This window comes from Monodelphis domestica, chromosome 3 (assembly GCF_027887165.1).
Source record: "Monodelphis domestica isolate mMonDom1 chromosome 3, mMonDom1.pri, whole genome shotgun sequence".
Lineage (NCBI taxonomy): Eukaryota > Metazoa > Chordata > Mammalia > Didelphimorphia > Didelphidae > Monodelphis > Monodelphis domestica.
In genome coordinates, this window is record NC_077229.1 from 439,555,062 (window position 1) to 439,573,993 (window position 18,932).

The window sequence follows — 18,932 nt, forward strand, 5'->3', positions numbered from 1 at the left end:
AAGACACAGCTCTGGCACCTCAACTGCTAGTGTCCTCCCACCCAGACCACCCACCATTTAACTACTTTGTATGTATCTATATTAGGAATGTTATATTTACCCTATGTATTTTTAATATGTATATGTACATGTATGCATGTATATATACACATATCATATAGAATACCTACACATACATTGATATATACTTACATATATTCATGTATATACACACATATATCCCATATAATACACACATACACATATATACCGATACATACATATTTATATATACAAATATGTAATAGACATCATATATAAAATATATTCACATATACATACATATATTTCTATACTATAAGGTTGATATTATAAATTAAGTCTTGTTATATTAATTTAGAGATAATGTGGCATTTAAAAGAGTTGATGCCATAAACTGTAATATTTAAAATAGTTGAAGGTTGTAAACTGTAGTGATTAAAATAGTGGAAGACTTAAATTGTGATAGATATAAGAGTGGGTGAGTAAATTGTGACCGCAGAAAATATGTTTTCACCACAGTGTCTTGTTTTAAATCAAATATAAGGTGGTCACCAGGGAAATATTCCCAATTATGAATATACCCAAGTCAACTGGGTTTTATAGAGACTTTAATTAATAATCCAATGAGGAATTAAAGAAAGAGAGAAAAAGGAAATAATGAGAAAAGGATAGACCGGCCCAGGGTAGCCCTGGCCAAAACAGGCCTAAGTCCTAAAAGAAAAGATCAGTCAGTCAGTTATCACTTACCATAAGATCTGTTCAAGAGAGGATTCTGGGGGACAGAGTCTCCCCAGAGGGAGTTCCAGCCAGAGTCAGCCTCCCTTGAAAGACCTCCTTAGAGATTGTCCTTCAAGAGATTCTTCTCAAGAGACCCTCCTTAGAGCCTGTCTCTCAAGCGCTTTTCCTTCTCAAGAGATTCTGTCTCAAGAGATTCCTTTTTTTTATAAAGGGGATTTTCTCCTATGTCACCTCCCCTAAATTCTTCCATCTACCAATCACAGTAGACATTTTCCAAAGGACAGACCATTCTGAATTCACAGCTGAGTGGACTAATCCCTTTAGTAAGTTTGAACCAGAAAAAACACAGCTGAATAAGTTTTCACCTCTTTGCTCCTTGTAAATTCACAAGTTGCCTTACCTTTATAGGTACTTAGCACCCTATTGTATTAATTCTAAAAATAGGCATGGCTTAAGTATGGGTGTAAGCATGTCTCATTGTTCAGCAAGGATTTTTCTCCACCAAAGCAGTCCTAAGAATGGGTGGAGTAGAGGTCCTCCCATTTCTGATCCAAGTAGAGTTCTCACATTTAAATGGGGAATGTTCCCAGTAGGGAATTGTTCCAATGGAGAATTCCCCAATGGGGAAATTTTTAACATTCACAAGTCTGAGAAATTTCAAGATTCACAATAATAAGTAGACGACCTGGCTTGAGAAAGATTTGGAGTTTGAAGCAGAGCTGAGATAGAGAGTCAGTTTCAAATGTTGACAATGTGTGGGGGGAGGGGTAATGGTTTTCCTGTGGCAGTTATTCTCTGGTTGTGGCTGTTACCCTGAGAGTTAGCAGTTTCTCTCTCTCTCTCTCCTCTCTCTCTCTCTCTCTCTCTCTCTCTCTCTTCTCTCTCTCTCTCTCTCTCTCTCTCTCTCTCCCTCTCTCCCTCTCTCCCTCCCCTCCCTTCCCTCTCTCTCTCTCTCTCTCTCTCTCTCTCTCTCTCTCTCTCTCTCTCTCTCTCTCTCTCTCTCCTCTCCTCTCTCCTCTCTCCCTCTCTCCCTCTCTCCCTCCCTCCCTCTCTCCCTCCCTCCCTCTCTCTCTCTCTCTCTCTCTCTCTCTCTCTCTCTCTCTCTCTCTCTCTCTCTCTCTCTCTCTCTCTCTCCCTCTCTCTCTCTCTCTCTCTCTCTCTCTCTCTCTCAGTGCTGGGAGTAGGTGACATTTTTTCTCTCTCTCCTCACTGTCTGAGGTAGAAGGAAAGGAGAGAAAAACCTGAAGGAGCTAAATGATTTTCCTTTTCCAATTTGGGAAACACTATGTCTATTGCTATTACATAAATTGTTTTTATATTTGAGAAGACCAAAGAAAACCTGGTCGTTGGTTTGGACTCTGAGTCTGCTAAGGCTCAGCATCCTAACTTGGTTCTTGCTGAGGCTCAGCCAGCTAACCTTTGTTATTTTTATAACTTGGAGACAAAGTTAAGAATTATGAGGATAATAGTGTTTAGTTTATTGTAGAATAGTGAAAATTTGGGTTAGTCAGATCAAGAAGGATCAGTGTAGTCAGTGGAAACAAGAGAAGCAGTTCCTTGCAGAACCATGTAGTTTTATTTGGGTGGAGTCAGGATCCCTTAGAATTAGAAATCTTTTTTTTATCCTTATATTCTCAATAAATAGTTTATTTTTATATAACGAGTCTCCTTAGTGTCTTTGTGCCTGGCCCTTATGAGCTTCACTTCAATTATAAAAACTGAAGATACTTTGTAAGCACCACAAGCAGAGTATCTAAATCAGTTTATAATCAATAATCAACTCATTGATTATTATTGTTACAATACACACATATATACATCATATATAATACATGTACGTACATATACATACATATATACATACATTTATCCACACATTTGTGTGTACACATCATATAAATAGTCATATTAATATATACACATACAAAATATTTATCTACACCTATATATACATACCTACCTATATACATCCATATACATTACACAGATACATATTTGTATGTATACACATGCAGGTATACAGATATGACAGATATTATATCTCCTCCATTACAATTGAAACAGTTTGCAGTAGATACTGTTTCATTTTTTATATCTGCAGCTCCTAGCATAGTGCCTGGCAGGTAGGTGTTTAACAAATACTTGCTAATTGATCAGCTGAGTCAAAATTCTCTTCAATCTGTTTCCTCAGTAATTATTATCTAATTGGAGAAATGATTCCAAACACATGTCCTACTGGGAAAGATTATAAATGGGCCATAGTCATTCAATCTGAAAAAAGATCTCAGGAATTCTTTAGCCTGTCCCCTTCACTTTATTACTTTATTTTTAAAACCCCTACCTTCTGTCTTAGAACCTTCTGTCTCACTAAGTTTTGGTTCTAAGACAGAAGAGTGGTAAGGAGTAGGTAAGTGAGATTAAATGACTTGCCCAGACTCACAGCCTGTGTTTGAGTCACAGAAGTGTCTGAGGTCAAATTTGAATGCAGGACCTCTTGTCTCTAGGTCTGAATCTCTAGCCACCAAACCACCCAGCTGCCCCATCCTCCTCTTCATTTTAAAGATGAGGAAACTGAAGCTCACAGAAGTAGAGTGACCTGTTAACACAGTGTCAAGTTAACACAGTTAATAAGCAGCAAAACTGGGATCTGAACCTAATTCAGGCTAGAAATCCTTTCATTATACAGGGTTCCCTTAAGTTGCTCCAAGTGGTTTTCTCAGGCCTCCTGTCTCCCTCCTATAAGCTGCCATGTAACCCCAGAACCAAACAACAACAGTGGAGATCGTATGCCCTTACTATTATAAATAATGTTCATTATGGGTTTTCTCATTTCATCTCAACCATCAAATATTTATTAAATGCTAACTATATTCTAGGCACTGTGCTAGGACAAAGACAAAGCAGAATTCGCCCTCAGGAAGCTTCAAATGCTTACTCTTTAGTTTCCAACAACCCTCAGGAAGGGTCTTGCTTTTCCTCCCATCCCCACCTCCAATCTGGAATGCTACAAAAATGTGAACAAGGTCTAGAAGCAAATCTTTAATAGTCAAGGTAGTGAAACTAGCCCTGTGGGAAGATTAGGAAGAAGAGAATCAGAGCAAATATTATAAAAAGAGCAGCAATAGCAAATATCAATGATACTTCTTCATGCAAATTTAAAGTTTCTATATGTAATATATGTATATATGTCATATATATGTTAAATTTTAGAGTAAAATATTAAAAATCACAGTTTTGTGAAATAATTATTGTATATAACTTTATATATTGATCATTTCCAATAGGTCTCCTGCTATCTGTACATTTGGTGGCAGCCCATATTTTGATTATTATGTTTTATTATGTTTATTATGTTTTAAAAGCAAATATATGTTGTTATGGCAACCCCATTTCAGTACTGATGTCACACCACACCATTTTTGAAAGAGGGTTGCATGCTAATATTCTTTTTCAGGTGCAGAAGATGCTACACATCTGAATATTTTGATCTAAGAGGGAATATAGCTAGCTCCCTAAGTCTAAGGGTATGAGGATATGGGAAAGTAAATTTGGGGTTGGCATTGGTTGGTTTTTAGTTTGAATGTTGACTTTGCTGGGCAATAAACATGGTCACCTGGATAAAGACCTGGCTAGAAGCAGAATGGCATGGGGATTAGAGGGGCTGAACTTGGAGTGAGGAAGACTTGGGTTCAAATTCTACCTCTGTTGTTTCCTAGCTATTTCATCAATGACAAATTACTTCATATCTCTAAGCTTCAGTTTCCTCATCTGCAGAATGGACATAAAGATAATAGCACTCAACTGGCAAAGATATTGTGGGACTCAAATGATATAAGGTATTTTTTCTCAGTCTTTTTGGAGGGAGGAATATCTTGTGGCTTTATAGTTCCACTTTCTCCTCTACAGAGAGCTATCCTTTGGAAGCAAGAATAAAAGAGAAAAAATAAAGAAAAAAATTCAGCAAAACCAAGCAACAAATCAGCTGAATGTGAGAGTATAAAGAATATTCCAAATCAGTTAATTCTCCACTTCCTCAAAGAAGGAAGGGAGTTTTCTTTTCTTCTCTCTCCCCCAGTGCTACACTTGATTATTATATAGTTTCACAACATTCAGCTTCAAGCTTTATTATTGATATTGTTTCCAGTCATTGTGTTTTCTTAGTCCTCTTTATTTCACTTTGCATCAGTTCATATACATCTTCTGAAAGCAGCATTTTCTCAGCTCTTTGTTTTGTTTTGAGAAAAGTGTTAGGGAGAGTGCGTAGTAGAGTAGTTTTAGAGTAAATATATATTTTTTAAACCCTTACCTTCTGTCTTGGAGTCAGTACTGTGTATTGGCTCCAAGGCAGAAGAGTGGTAAGGGCTAGGCAATGGGGGTCAAGTAACTTGCCCAGGGTCACATAGCTAGGAATTGTCTGAGGCCAGATTTGAACCTAGGACCTCCCGTCTCTAGGCCTGGTTCTCAATCCACTGAGCTACCCATCTGCCCCCTTAGAGTAAATATTGCTAGGCATATGTGGCTGTGACGTTCGTTTTCCTGGCTACGTAACCACTGCCATTCTTTTTTCAAAACCATATTTTTTCTCTCTTCCCAATCCCTCAAGGAGAATTCCTCTACAATGGTGATGCAGGCATACATATAGCTGTCACCTCTGCACTGACAGGACTCACTGCCAGCACTCAAGATGGCATCTGCACATCGCAGTTTCTAAGAGTCAAATGGAGCACTGCTAGTCACCCAGCCATTGCCATGTATATTGTAAGGGAAGAATTTTAGAGTGATGCAGATATATGTATGTAAGGAAATAATATTGGAAGGCAGCAACTTATAGCTAGGGTTAGAGGAGAAGTATCACCAAATAAGGAGATGGCCATGATATCCAAGTGTTGACATATCCCTGAAACACTGTTAGTTGTGTAGTTAAAAGAGATATTTGTAATCACCAAAGGATGAGATGCTTAATCCTGTTAAACAAAAATTGAAGAAAAGAAATTTCCCACATGTGTCCATTCAATGGAGGTCAGTAAGTAAAATGTCAAACATTTAAAAGTGATGCGATAATGCCAATATTGGGCACTGTTGAAGTCAGAAATTGAGAATGGTTTGTAGCAGGAGCTAGGAATAGCTGAGACTGATGACCTGTCATTCAAAGGAGAGTATTCTGATTTGGAGGCAAACCAACTCAAGTCTGAACTTTCTGGCTTGAAAGAGGGAATAAATTGGTTCTCTCTTGGTTTTGGAGACTGAAGCCTGAAGGTGATCTTTGGCTCTGAAGGCAGAAGAAAGAAGGACAAAGTCCAGCTCTCTCTGATTTGCTCTATTGTGATACTGACTGATCTTCCAGACCTATTAGCCATTTCTCCCAATTGAACTATATTCTACCATCCTTCAGCCCGAGATTCATCTTAGTATTAGGGAAACACCAAAATCCTCTTTCCTTCCATTCCTTAACCTTCCCTGTATTCCCCAAATAAACCCCTTGCTTAAGATAAAGAAGAGAAAGAGTACTTCATCTGAGACATCATAAACCTCACCCTGAGTTGATTTAGAGAAACCAGAAGAATCAACAACAAGAAGAGGGAAGAACAAGGAAGGGGGAGGGAAGAAGAAGGGAGGTTGAAGGGAGAAGGAAGGGAGGCTAAGGAGAGAAAAGAAGAAAGAAAGATAACAGCCTGATCTTTAGTTATCAATTACCAATCAAAATAGTCCCTTATTATAGCACATAATAAGTTGACCTTTAAAAATCACATTTGCAATGCCCTTCTTTCATTCATAAATTTAGAATGTCAGGGAAACTCAGCACTACCAGGTTTCTGATTCATTTTAGAGCACAGTATTCTTTTTCATAATGTTCCCAGAGCCAGATTGAATTAATTCTTCTAAGAACAAAGGGAAGTTAAAATAAGAAAAATTAATACCCTGTAGTAGGAAGATCACTGGGCTTATCATCAGAATGCCTAGATTTAAGACATAGATATAACGATAAAGAGACAAAAACCTAAATAGTCTTTGCTCTCGAGGATATTCAGGTTTCACTATATGGCTCTCTCACTAACTAGTTGGATGCCATTGAGTAAGTCAATTTCCCTAACCTGGCCCCAGTTCCCTTGCCTGGAAAATGATCTCTAAGGTTTCTTCGAGCCATGACATTTTAGGATTTACAGGGGACCATTGGGGAGTGAGGTAGTCACATTTCCACAGAAAAATTACTTAAACGTTGTATCAATTGACACCAAGGGAGAAAAATATGATATTATTTTGATTACTATCTCATTTGATTTTCCCTGCCTTCCACTATACCCCAGACAAATAAAAATAAGTGAATCAGCTAATATGCTTTTATTTTTTATTCAGGTAAAATGTATTAGCTTGGAAAGTCAAAAGGGATCTGGAGTTGAGAGGTCACAATTTGGTTCTGTGTTTGTTGAAGTTATAAGTTTGGTTATTTTTGTAGGGTCCATTGGGATAGTCATAGGTAGGAGGAGTGTTGGCTTCCCAGTCTGGATTAGGAGTGCCTCTACTTGGTTCAGCCTGAAGCCACAGGCCCAACCAGCTCTGAAAGTTAGAACTGTTCTTGTTGCTTTCTGTCTACTGCTAAGATTCTGAAATTGACAAAACTAGCACAGAAGACAGGAATGGGAGAAACCCTTCACAAAATAAAACCAAGATTAAGTAAGGATGTGGTAGTACCAGTAGCTGACCCTTTCCAGAGACATGGACCAAGATGTATAGCATTATAGAAAAAAGTGACAGATCACTTTGTGTTCTATGTACTGAAATGGTAGTAAGCAGAAAATGGAATATAAATAGACATTTTGAAACTAATCATTTCTAGCTCTTGAAAAAAAGTGAGGATGAAATGAAGGGCAGCTACACCTTTATAAGAGCCAATCTAATTCCATCCTTAAATTTGTAAAAGGCTCTATAAATTTTACATCTGCAAGTTTGAGCATTGCTCACTCCATAGCTCAGCAAGAAGTGTTCATAGTGCCTAACACAAAGTAGCATTTAGTAGATAGCTGCTGACTTGCCAGACTTTTCCCAACCTGGTACAGCACAGACCCAAAGGTCCCCCAGTTCCCAGGATTGTGAATCTACTTGGCTTTGGGTCTCCTGCCATGGAGTTAAGCTGACTTAATTGGTGAGTCTATAAACTCACCTTGCCTACTATATGTAGTTAAGTACAGACTAGATCCTGATTTCAACTCTGTCCAGGCATCTACCAGCATCATCTTGCCACTTATCCTGTTGTTACTCATTTCTACCTTTTCCTCAACCTCACTTTTCATTTCTTGTTCTGGGCAAAGTAAACAAATCAATTCTATTATCATGTCAGGAAAGGGCATACTAAATCTACCACCCTGGGCCATGACTCACCAGATCAAAAGATCCTCTACTTCCCTATATGTTTTGTCTTCCCCTATTTGAATATAAGGGTCAAGTAGGTAGCACAGTAAATAGAGCCCTGGCCTTGGAATCAAGTAGACTCATCTTCCCAAGTTCAAATCAGGCCTCAGATGTTTACTAGCTGTGTGGCCCTGGACAAGTCATTTATCCCTGTTTGCCTCAGTTCCTCATCTGTAAAATGAACTGGAGAAGGAAATGGCAAACCACTTCAGTATCTTGCTAAAGAAAACCAAAATGGGGTCACAAAGAGTTGGTTATGGCTGAAACAACAATTTAAATCTAAGCTCTTTGAGGGAAGGGGCTGTTTCATATCATATTTGTATTCCCACTGCCTACTATGGGCCAAATATTAAGCACTAGAGATACCAAGAAAGACAAAAATTAGTCCCTGCCATGGCACACTATCTGGAACACTGTTGTTGTTAGTTCAATCGTATCTGACTCTTCATGACCCCATTTGGGGTTTTCTTGGCAAAGATACTGGAATACTTTGCCATTTCCTTCTCCAGCTCATTTTACAGATGAACAAACTGAGGCAAACAGGGTTAAGTGACTTGCCCAGGGTCATATTAAGTAGTGTCTAAGGTCTGCTTTGAATTCAGGTCTTCCTGACTCCAGGCTCATTGCTCTTTCCACTGTGTCACCTAGCTGCATTATACTGTAAACTCTTAGTTGTGGTTTCTTTTTTTCATTCATTCATCTGATGTTGAGGGATAAAGGTGAACCATAACAATAAATTTAGTGAGCAGTGCTACATAAATGAAAAGACCTAGAAAGGAGCTGAAATCCAAGTAAATGAAATGGCAATGATCTCAGAGAAACCTATTGTCAATCAATACAGAAGACAGCAGACACTGTTAAGAGACAATCACTATAATAATTCATAATTTGTTGATTGATTCTTTTTCTTTGTTACAAGAAAGAGTTCACTTCCCAGGAATGGTATGAAACTGAGAGATTTCATTTCTGGAAATGAAACATCAACAGAACCCCAATTTAAAGAAAAAACAACAAATATTTATTGAGTGCCTGGTGTGTGCCAAGGACTAACCTGGGTCTTTTTTTTTTTTACATATATCACCATTTCCTTTTTTTTAAATTTTCCTCTAAGATGTTAATATTTCTTTCATGGGAAAAGTCCCCCCTAAACTAAAATATAGAACTTGGATTAGAGTAGAGTATTAAGTCTCCCTTCCCTAATCCATCCTAAAAGTAAATTCTCTCTAAAATTCTTAATCACATTAGCCAAGGCTGAATAGAAGCCAAAGCAATGAGGAAGGCAGGGCTCCTGGTTTTCTGACTACCATACTTCCCAGACAGTACAGCTTCAATGGTTTTAAACAATTAAAGCAGTGCTATGCTTATCAAAAGAAATGGATAATGGAGTCCTGTTCATTTGAATAAATGGACCAGCTCCAGTGGGCCTTTCCCTGGCATTAACACAATAACCCCTCTCCCCAGAGCTCACTAATGTTACCATCTAGCTACAATTGAATTCGCAATTTTAACTAATTTCTAATAAGCCTCAAAAGCTTCAGATGCAGTTCATACAAACAGCAAGAGATGGAACAGCATGACAAAATTCAGTGTCTCAGCAGGAATAGCCTTAGGCAATATTGTGAAATAGCAAAGTGTCCCATTATTCTACCTTGTCTTACTTCCCATTGACTTTTGTGGAAATTCTAGTGGGGACTATAGAGAACACTTAGGCCAGGGGTACTCAGCTTATGGTGGGATCATAGACTTTGACAGATTGAGGAAGTCTAAGCATACCTTCATAGAACAATGTTTTTAAAAGTATAAAATAAAATGCATAGGATTAAAAAGGGAACATTATTATATTGAAATTATGAATTATGTTAAAAATAATTGGGGAAGCCAGGTGGCACACTGGATAGAGTGCCAGACCTCAATTCAAAAGGACCTGAGTTCAAATCTGTACTTATATTCTTCCTACCTGTGTGACACTGGGCAAGTTACTTAACCTCATTTGCCTAGACCTGGACCTCCTGTCCTAGAGTTGTTACTAAGAAAGAAAATAAAGGTTTTAAAAAAGCTATTAAAATTTCAAGTTTACAGGCTACTTACTTAGACCTCAGTTTACAGAAGAGAACCTTGAAGATAAGAGGGGTGAAGTAATTTGATCAAGGACCCAAAGCAAGTTAAGGCTGTACCATAAGTTAAAGGCAGAATCTGAACGTGTCCTCAAGTCTTCTAATAACTAGTTCAATATACCATCTGCCTCTCAACAAGTGCTTTTGTAAGCCATTTCAAGACTTCAGAGACATTATAGCCTCACATTTCCCACAAATATCCAGGATTCCTCTTCTGTAACATCCTACCATGGCTTCCATTCTGAATTTTCCCCTACTTTTTCTCATTCATGAGAGAAGGGGAAGAGATGATGGAAGGAAAAGGCACTTACTAAATTTCTACTATGTCCAAGGCACCATGTTAAGTACTTTAAAAATATAATTATTTTATCTTTTGATCCTCACAGCCACCCTGAGAAGTAGATATTATCATTATCTCCATTTTAATTGAAGAAACCAAAGCAGACAAAGATAAAGAGACTTGCTTACAGGAAGAAGTTGAGACTGGATTTGAACTCACATCTCATAGAATCCATGCCTCCATGCCTCCATGCCTAGTATTCTATCCACTACATTACCTAACTGCTTTTATGAGAGTCTCTTGGGAGGGAGGGAGAGAAGGATGAGAGAGAGACAGAGACAGAGAGACAGAAAGAGACAGAGAGAGAAGGAGGAAAGAGCTCTCTCTCTCTTCCTCTCTCTTTTCCCATTCTTCCCTACTTTCTACTAAGGAATAAAGATAGATCAGGTTGTTCTTTTATTTCATTTTACTCTCATGACTCTTTGAGGTATGTTCTATTTTTATCCAAATGCTATAGATGAGGAAACTGAGGCATATCTCAGTGACTTTACTATGATCACATAGCTAGCAAGTATTTAAAGTGGGATTTGAATTCAGGTCTCCCTGTCAACGGGCCTAGCACTCTATCCATATCACTCTCTTACAACTGACAGTTAGGGCCCTTCTTCCTTCCTCTTAAATCTACCACTCTAAGACTCCTTCTCCACAGATACATCAAGGCAATGTAATACAGATGAACTGAAAATGTCTTTATGCTATTTTCTGATAGCTCTAAACTCTCAGTATTCCTGCTGTCCCTGACCAAGGTGCTGACACATCTTGGCTCTTCAACTTATTGCCAAGCCAACTCCAGGCAATTCATATTTTCTGAGGTTGAGGGTCCTTATCTAAAAGGAGTTTTAAATAGAAGCTTTCTAAACTCTCTTGTAGTCTCTAAATCTATGATCTTTTAACATATTGACCCTCAAGCCTGGAGGTAGTCATGGTACAATACTGGGGCTCTCAATCTTTTTTGGGTCACGGTACCCTCTGACAGTCTCATGAAGCCTTTTCAAAAGAAATTTTAAAGAAAATATATAAAATACACAGGATTACCAAAAAAAACCCAAATCACATTGAAATAAAGTGATTTTTAAAAAATATTTCCTGAACTCTAGTTTAAGAACTCCTGTAAAAAGAATACTGACCTAGAGGTCAAAAGATCTGGGTTCAAATTCTGACTGTCATTACCTTGTTGTTTGAACGTAGACAAATCATCAAACCTCTTTAGGTAGGGACAGCTAGATGGCAGTGGACCGAGTACCAGGCATGGAGTCAGAAGGACTTAGGTTTAAATCTTGACTGAGATCCTTCCTAGATGTATGACCCTGTGCAAGTCATTGAATCCTATTTGCTTAGATATTGCCCTTTTGTCTTAGAGTTTTTACTAAGACAGAAAGAAGGGTTATTTTTTTTTTATCTCTCTGGGCCTCAAAGTACCCATCTATAAAAGGAAAGTGTTGATCTCTGAGGTCCCTTCCAGTTCTAAAAATTCATAGACTAGTACTCTGACCCTTTCTTCCTTCAAGGAGTTTGATCCCCAGTTCCCCAAAGAAGAAGCTTTGACTTTCAGATACCATTGGTTTGCTTATATAAGCATCTGTTTCCTCTATCATTTAGCATACCGCACAGAAAAAAAAGATGTAACTCACCAAATGAGCTTCTATTATTGTTCTGAATATCCTGTCCTGACCCACTTACCTATGATCTTCCATTGCCAAGCCCCATTTCCCCATTGTATGACTGGAAAGTAGGTTCCTGTAGGAGGTACTCATACAACAACCACTGATTCATGTGTGAGCAATTGGAACGAGAGAAATTAAAAAACTGTGTCATGATATTAGGGTAAATTCATTGTTTCTTTTTTACTCATTATCTATTTTCATTTTTTAATTTTGGGGTAGAGGAAGAACTATGACTATGAAAAGGCCAATGAGGACAGCTATTAGTTCTTTTATAGACATTTATGACCTCCAAATCTTGCCTTCTTCAGTTATTCCAGCTCTTATCTTAAAATATTTCTATCTAACAAGCCCTTGCAGATTTCAATATTTATGTTGATGACACTTCTAATACCTGGGCTACCAAGCTATCAAAATAAAATCCCATTACCTTTTTCTCCATTACATCTCTACCATCCCCAGAGTAGGATGCTACCTCTAACGACATGAATTTGGATACTTTCCTCTCTGATAATTATTCCTTGATCCTTTTCCTTTCCTATAACTTCACTCTTCATGAATCTGAATTTTCATGACTTTTAGTCAGTCCTTCCATCCCTCTTCTTTCTTCCAGTCTATCAGTCAGTCCTGATCTGTATGTGCATCTGTTTTTTTTTCCCATAGTCTTGACCCTATAGTTAGCTATTTCAACAGAGCATTGTCCTCCACCTTTGAACTAATGACACCCCTGACCTGCTGGTTCCCAACCTGCTAAGGCTAGTGCTCACCCCCTCATCCACCTTCTTTGCTTCTACTCCTGAGTCACATTATGCTCTTGGAAAGAGTCATCAAAAAAGGATGACTTGGTTTACTATAAATTTATTTTATGAAATATAACCTCAAGTGAACCTTCATATGTACAGAGAAATTCTCTTTACCTATTATTGACTTCCAATTACAGAAACTATTGACTTTGTCAATATGATGGTTATGGGTTGGAACCTCAGAATTGCTTTAATTTGCACTCCTCTAATTATTGGTGATTTTGAACTTTTCCCCCCAAAACCTTTTTAAGACTTCATCCATATTATCATATTTTGTCATAAGAATTACCATTACCTGGAAATTTTTATCTGTGATAGGGGATGAAGCTCAGCTAAGAGGGCTCAAATATATAGCTTCATCTGAATCAATAGGATACTCTTTGATATGATACTTCAAGACACTAAAAAACACTATTCTGGTTCTAAAGCAATACAGAGCCTGACAGATTTTACCTGGTGTTCAAAAAATGGAGAAATATCACATTAGCACTTGACAGACTTCCCTTTCTAAGATCCAATAGTCAAAGTCACATGTAACAAGATCATGGAAGATAGTAGGTGAAAAGCATGGACCAACAGACAACTACATTTTACTTCTCTCCTTTCTCATACAATGGGCTAGATCTTGTGAAAAGGAGTGGGACAGTCTGATCAGAGTTTTCTAGAACTGAAAGTGGTAAAGAAATGGTTTAAATATATGCTCTGTGTTAGTAGAAAAAATGGCTTTGGAGTCAGAGGACCTAGGTTCAAACATCACTTCTGGAACTTAGAAATGGACAAGTCACTTAATCTCTTTAGATATCAGTTTGCTCATCTATAAAACGGCAGACTTGCCTTCAAGTTCCCTTCCAGCTTTAGAACTATTATTATACCATGATCCTGCCCTACTGGATATGAGTAGAATTTGTGATGTTCATTTGTAATAGAGAGCCACTATGCTCATTGCTAACAGTTTGAGGGTCATCTCTGCTACCCAGCCTCAGCTGTGCTTCTCTGTCCCCTTTCTTTTCCTGTGGTATGAGAGGAGATATTCTTCTCTGTAGCCATGATAACATCCTTGCCTATCTCCTCTATGAATATGCTTCAATAGTCATCCAGTCTCATTAATTTTCAATCTCTCTCTTGATTCATTCCTTCCTTTTTGCCTATAAACATGTTTAGGTATGCTTATCCACAGAAAGATAGAAGGTTAGGTGGATGGATAGACAGATAGATAGATTAGTCAGATGATGGATTAAAAACTTCTCATAACTTTGACATTCCTTTAGATGTTGTCCTATATTTTTTCTCCCATATCCTTCACTGCTCTAATCCTCAAACTGCTGAAATCTAGCTTCTTTCCATACCACTCCTCTGATATAGTACTCTTCAAGTTTATCAAAGACCTAGGAGCAAAGAATGTCAGCCACTTAAAGCAGACAAACTCCCCTTCACCACATGGATAATGAAACAGGCTCTCAGAGATTCAGTGACTCATAGTAAGATGGTCACCAAGCTACAGACTGGGGACTAAAGCTCAACTCTAGGGACTTTTAGTGTAGATGCCCTCTTACTCTCCTACTTCCTCCACTTCAGACTCAAGTTTTTAGACTCTCTGCCTATATTTCAAGGAGCTCTTAAATGCAAGGAGACTTTCAGCATTTGAAAATAAGCTGTTTGGTCTTTTTATCATGTGGGTTTCTGCTTTATCAGTTTCTCAAAATGGGGCATATGTTTATGTCAAGAAACTGCAGACCCAGATAGACAATGAAAGAAAGCCAACACCAAAAACAGAGATAATCTCATGCTTTGAAATCACCATGTTTTCCATTCCAAATGCTTTTCCTTAAGATTTTTTCAAGTCATCATTTACTAATTGGTCATTCAACAAGCACCTATCTTAAGTATTTAATAAGTATAATACACTGTGCTAAGTGTTTGGAATACAAAGAAAAGCAGGCATAAAGCCCATGTTCTTGAGGACTCATTGCCTAATGGGAGAGAACATTCAAATACCTCTGTACATATGACATTTACACAGACTTGATGGAAGGGAATGTCAAAGGGAAAAGAAGGGAATTCCCTCAAAAGGAATCTCAAAGAGACTGAGAGTGGGTATGAAGAAGATAAGAATTGTCTCCTACAGAGGTAGGGAGTGTTCTGAAAGAAACCATGGAACATAAGAGGCAGAGGGGAGGAGAGAGTGAGCATATAAGGCATGAGAGATAGTCCCTTTTGCAGAGTTGGGAGATGGAATATATTACATAGGAGGAACAGCAAGTAAACCAGTATAGCTAGATCACAGAGTACATGGAGGGGAGTAAGATATCACGATACTAGAAGGTAGGAAGGGGTCAGGTTGTAAAGAGCTTTAAACACCAAAGAGAAGATTTTATATTTGATCTACAAGGTATTAAGGAACTGCTGGAGTTTACTGAGAAGGTGGTGGAGATGATAAGACCTGTACTTCAGACAAATCATTTGGAAAGTGAGTGAAGAATGGATTGAGAGGGCAAGATATTAGTTAGGGAATTCTATTGAAATCATCCAAGTGAGAGATAATGCGAACCTGATTAGAGCAGTGGCTATATGATAGACAGAAAGAGAATGCATACGAAAGATTCTGGGAACAAAGAAATAACTAGGTTTAAGGAAATTAAGTTGTAAACTATGGTAACTGAGAGGATGATGATAAGAGGAAATATGGGAATAAGGAAGTGTATTTTTTTATTTTTTAGAGGACAGGGAGATAGTATGTTTGAGATGTCTTTGGAATATCCAATATGAGACATTCAAAAGGTTGGTGATTCTAGACTGTATATGGGGAAGTTTAGCTCTCTGTCATCATCCTTTCCACCCAACTCTCTCTTCCTCTGCTTTTTTCTCCCCTCCCCTCCCTCCTCCTCTTATTTCTCCTTCTCCCCTCCTCTCCTTTCCTCTTCTTCTCCCCTCTCTCTCGCTGTCTCTCCCTCATTTCTCCTTCTCTTCCCTCCTTATGTGTATATGTATATATACATACAGATACATGTACATATATGTTTACATGTATAATATAGTATATGACAAAAGTTAATGCAGTTTTAAGTTACTAAGGTTTAAAAATTCACTAAGACTTTTGGGATACAAATGCATATATATGTGTGTATATGTACATTATAGAAAGTATGCAAATTCTAAGAAGAATTGGGATTGAGAAAAGGTCATTAGAATGGGTAATTAAAGGATTATTGGTAACTTTAGAAGGTAGTTTTATTTACAGTAAGGTTTGAAGTTACATTACAGAGGATATAGAATAAATTGAGAAGAGAAGTTTATGACTTTTACGTTTAGCTAAGAAGAAATAGAAGACAGTTGCTAACAGGGACACTTGATTGAATCTAATAAGGGTTTGTTCTTTTAAGGGCAAAGATTCAGATGTATTTGAAGGCAACATGGAAGAGGGATAGTGAATAGGCAAAAACTGGAGGGGTTTATGTGTATGAGTGTGTGTGTATGTGAGAAACAGACTCAGGATAATAGAGAGGGAAGGTCTGCTGGACAATATAAGAGGTCTTTTGATCAAGATTTCATGTTTACTTCTGGCAAAGAGGAGGACCACCTTTTTGGTCCTTTTTTGTGTGGAAAAAAAAAGGAATGATATAGAATGTCATGGGAGACTTTAGGAGTGATGAAAGGTTTGGAACAGTAGCTGTGGTGAATGGGTAGCAGAAAACAATTAAGGGGATTGTTTTGTTACATATGGTAAGGGTTCAATTACATAACCAAAATTTGTAATTTAGTATGTAGGAAAGTTATGTGATTTGCCCAACTTACATAGAAAAGCCATGATTTGAACCAAAACCACCTGATTCCAAGTACAGCAATTTATATTAATATTTTTTTTCCATTTTATAGTTAAGGAAAATAAGGCTAATTGTTTGAAATGGCTCAGTAAAGTCAAAAGGGAAAGGACCTATAATAGACATAAATATTTATAGCAGTTTTTTTGTGCTGATGAAGAGTTGGAAATTATGGGGATATCCCCCATCAATTGGGGAATGCCTGAGTAAATTGTGATTTATGAGTGTGATAGAATACTATTGGGCTATAAGAAATGACAAGCAGGATGATTTTTTAAAAATCTGGAAAGACAGAAATTAATGCAGAGTGAAGGAAACAGAACTAGGAGAACATGGTACACAGTAACAAAAATACTGTACAATAATCAACTGGAATGACACCTATCCTCAGCAATATAATGATCTAAGACAATTCCAAAGGATTTATAATGAAAATGCTGTTTAAATTCAGAAAAAGAACTAATAGAGTCTGAGTCCAGACCAAAGCATACAATATTTCACTTACTTTCTCCATTATTTTGGTTTGGATTTTCTTCCACAAAAGAACTAATATGGGAAAATGTTTTACATGATTGTATATGTAAAATCTAGATCAGATTGCTTACCACCTCACTGAGGAAAAAAAGGAAGGGAGGAAGGGAGGTACTAAAAATTAGAATGTTAAAAATTATTTTTACATATAATTGGGACAAATTAAATTAAAAAAGAGAAATGTCTCAGGAAATGACAGACTAATGATTGCCAGAGTTAAATGGAACACAACAGCAAACCAAAGTTCAATGATTCTAGTGTATTTCTTTTTACTGTATGAAACAATTTATTTTAAAAATCTGGCCTGATTACTTTATCCCTAAACTTTCCTCAAATAACAAGGATTTTTATTTCTTATAAGATAAACATCAAGTCATAGCTTCATAATACATAGTCCAGCTAAAATGTTTTTTATAAGTTGGGTTAAATAAAAAAATCATACTTAATGCTTTGGACATTATGGAAAGTGTTAAACTATCTGGACTTTAATCCCAGCTCTGATACTAAGTAGCTATATAACACTGGGCAAATACATGTTATGTCAATCTCTCAGAACTTCCATATCTTCAGCTATAAGATAAGCATTCATCTCTAGATAATCTCTAAGATGTTATAATACTAATATAATACTACAATGTTATAATACTAAGTCTATAAATTATGAACTTGGACAAGGCACTTATCCTCAGTGGGCCTCAATTTCCTAATTTGTAAGAAAAAAATAATCATACCAAGATCTCTTTTCCATAAGGTATAGAATGCTAGATTTGATGTCTGGGAAGAACTAGACTTGTCTTGCTTTTGATGCTTATTAGCTATGTGACCATATGCAAGTGACTTATCCTTTTTGAATCTCAAGAAATTCTCCAAGAGTTTTTTTTTGTTTGTTTTTTTACTTTGGGAGTCATTACAAACCAGCTTATGTATTGAGACAGGGAAGGAAGGGGAGTTACTATACTAGGAGTTGCTGCTAACTAAATTATGAGTTTTTCCCTCTAATGTCAATTACCTGCCTCGTTTATCTCATGGAGTTGTGAGGATCAAATTAGATGATTATGCAAATGATTTGAAAAGATGAGAATATTATATAAGTATAAAATTCATGACTAATCTTGGTTTTATCTCATATCTCACTTCATTGACAAGGTAAGTTTTTACAAATTTTGTTTTAAATGCAAAATCTTAAATGTCATGGAAACTCTCAGAGTTTCCACTTTCCATTTATCATTTAGATGCTAAACTCTTTGACAGAAGTGACATATCCCTTTGCTGCTTATTCTCGGATGCCTAGAACCTAGAACCATACCAAGTAAAGGGTAAGTGCTCAAATTTGACAAGGAAGATGCCAGAAGTTCAAAGTATTCAACTTTTCAGTATCATTGATGAAAGTTAAGAGGAGTCTCAAAGGATTGTAGATTTGGAGCACATTAGAGATAATCTAAGTCAGACCTCTTCAATTTATTGGCTTACAAATTAAGTCATAGGCAGTTCACTTATCT

General features: G+C 37.2%; 1 protein-coding gene across 1 annotated transcript in view; it reads right to left on the bottom strand.

The window, feature by feature from the left end:
• The window catches only part of ADAMTS12 (ADAM metallopeptidase with thrombospondin type 1 motif 12), a 563,652-nt gene that overhangs the window by 148,197 nt on the left and 396,523 nt on the right, over positions 1 to 18,932 (bottom strand). The window lies entirely within an intron of this gene.